Source organism: Oncorhynchus kisutch, linkage group LG16, assembly GCF_002021735.2.
Source record: "Oncorhynchus kisutch isolate 150728-3 linkage group LG16, Okis_V2, whole genome shotgun sequence".
Taxonomy (NCBI): Eukaryota; Metazoa; Chordata; class Actinopteri; order Salmoniformes; family Salmonidae; genus Oncorhynchus; species Oncorhynchus kisutch.
The window spans coordinates 20,333,434-20,336,617 of NC_034189.2; positions in this window are offsets into that span (position 1 = coordinate 20,333,434).

Below are 3,184 nucleotides of genomic sequence, written 5' to 3' on the forward strand. Positions count from 1 at the left end.
CTTGTGTTTTGACATCAATCAAAGAGAACGTCCCCCAAAATCCTTTCCATATCAACATCAAACCAAAGGACAAGCGTGATAGCAAAAGCTTTCCAACAACATGGAGTTCAGTCTTCACACCACTCCAGTAAACCCCCCAGACAGAATTAATCCTCTACAAGCACTAAAAATGAGTAGCAATGAAAAGGAGACACTGCAGTGACCAGCTCTAATCCAATAGAAATGGAACTGTTTCAGTTTAATGGTCGTTCACTCTCCAAATCAAATCACAAAATGGAGGCTTCTCTGCCAAGGGCTGTTCACTGCTCCTGTAAGGAACAAGGACTGTGTGGCAATGCTCCATTATGGATAGCAGAGAGGAGAGAATGGAGAGGCCCGGTCCGAATCACACCAGAACTATGTACTGCGGTCCAGGCTATGGAAGGATTCTATCCAAGCCAACCCAGGCTTAACAGGCCCCTGTTGAAGTCAGAGATGGGTAGAAATCAGAGGTGGCCACCACAGGTTAAAAAGTGGTGTGGCAAAAAATGTGTATGTGTCTTTTCAGGGGCCTGGAGTTTTTCCTGGTATCATAACCTGGTATGGTAAAACTCTGGGTCCCATTCCTAGGCTATGACAGGGTTCAACACTAACTTTTTTCTCACTGGCCCAGTTGGCCAAAAATCAACTGGGCCGAACATAACTTCTACTGGTCCAGACTTGGTTGACTTGGTTGGGGGTCATGCAGGGCCTATAGGTTGACATGCTTTCTCTCTTTATGCAGAGATTATAGACAGGCTTTATTTGGTTATTGTGATATGTATTAAACAGCTGTCTAATATACAGTAATTAAGAAACGTAAGTCATTGATCTATTCTTTAGAATTACATTGCATTAACTGCATTCATTGTTGTTTATAAAGTATGCCATTTTGACCTTTGACCTGGCTACAGTAGGCTCGACGTTAGAGTGTATTTTTCATAGATTTCTTTTTGCACACTATCAACAGTGGCCAGCATATTGTTAGTATCGTATTGAAAGTATTGTGGTGGTACCACACCACTGGGGAAAATGCTGTCTTGCTACACGTTTTCCAGCGTCTCTGGTAGAAATAGCCAGGTTGAAACCGAATGGAGTGCAGTGAGCCAAAGCAGAGATCCAACAGAAGGGATATGAACATACAGCTGGTTCGTTTACAATTGGGCAATGCCTAGCTACTAAACATCAGGGTGACAAATAAAAGCTTGCATAGTCACATACATATTCTATATTGGACATAGACACTGACTAAGCCAGGGCCATGAGCCTGTAAGAGAGCTCTCATTTACTCCTCAGAGGAACAGTAGATGAGACGGAAATTGTGTGTGTCTCAAGAGGTATTGTTGTGCTTTAAAAACATCTTAAATGTAACTAAATGTAATCTTCTTATTCCCCCAAAGTAATGATTTATCACGAGACGGCCATAAACAATAATGCTGCATAATTCAAGAAAGTAGAAACTTCACTTTTCTGGTAAAAATAGTTTTCACGTTTGAGTGTACACAGTACAAATATGATACAGATATATGAAAATATGAATATTTTATGTGATAGATTTCCTATTCAACAAAACTCAATGAATAAGGCTTGAAATAACAGATATATTTTTTCTAAATATAGCATAATAAATGTATAAAAAGACTAACCATAAAGCTTCACCTTCCGTATAACTGTAAAACATATATTTATATATTTAGTGTTAGAGAAATGTGCATATTCTCTAAAGATCTCTTTTGTTCAAAATGTCTGCCCCCATCGCTGTGAATGTCTCACAGAGTTGTAGCTTGGCTTCCTGAACTTGTTAGGAATTCTCCTTTTAATCTCATATTAATCTTGTCTGTCTATAATAAACAGAAAGTGTTTTTTGTTTAAAATCTATGGATTATTTTAGATTACTGGCTATAAATTGATCTCTGAATGTGCAACAGCGACGAAACCCCTCTCAGTTGCTGCATTACGATGTCAGGTTTGCTTCGTTTGTGGCTTTGATGTCGGGTTCTACCAGGAGTTGATGGATGAATGAAATAGTAGGAGGGACATCCTTCACTTTAAGTGGTGTCAGAGGTCACATCTTGAAATCTACTGTGTCCACAGATTGAATAATAAGCAAAAATGTCAGTCGGAACCAGTACCAGAACCAAGCAGGTTCCTTATACAGGGGCCTTACATTGAAGAGGTACAGGAGGGCTGTGTGTGTTTAATGAAGGGCCTACCAACCCCTCTCTCTTCTGCTCTCTCTTCCTCTTCCGCTTTTTCAATTCAAGGGGCTTTATCGGCATGGGAAACGTGTTCACATTGCCAAAGCAAGTGAGGTAGATAATATAAAAAAGTGAAATGAACACTACAAAATAACAGTAAACATTACACATACAGAAGTTTCAAAACAATAAAGACATTACAAATGTCATATTATATTTATACAGTGTTGTAACAATGTACAAATGGTTAAAGTACAAGGGAAAATAAATAAGCATAAATATGGGTTGTATTTACAATGGTGTTTGTTCTTCACTGGTTGACCTTTTCTTGTGGCAACAGGTCACAAATCTTGCTGCTGTGATGGCACACTGGTATTTCACCCAATAGATAAGGGAGTTTATCCAAATTGGGTTTGTTTTCGAATTCTTTGTGGATCTGTATAATCTGAGGGAAATATGTCTCTCTAATATGGTCATACATGGGGCAGGAGGTTAGGAAATGCAGCTCAGTATCCACTTCATTTTGTGGGCAGTGTGCACATAGCCGGTCTTCTCTTGAGCGCCATGTCTGCCTACGGTGGCCTTTCTCAATAGCAAGGCTATGCTCACTGAGTTTGTACATAGTCAAAGCTTTCCTTAAGTTTGGGTCAGTCACAATGGTCAGATAGTCTGCCACTGTGTACTCTCTGTTTAGGGCCAAATAGCATTCTAGTTTGCTCTGTTTTTTTGTTAATTCTTTCCAATGTGTCAAGTAATTCTCTTTTTGTTTTCCCAAGAATTCGTTGGTTCTAATTGTGCTGATGCCCCGGGGCTCTGTGGGGTGTGGTTGTGAACAGATATTTTTTTTCTCTCTCTCTCTTTCTCTCTCTTTCTCTCTCTCTCTTTCTTTCTCTTTCTCTTTCTCTTTCTCTTTCTCTTTCTCTTTCTCTTTCTCTTTCTCTTCCTTCTTTCTCTTTCTCTTTCTCTTT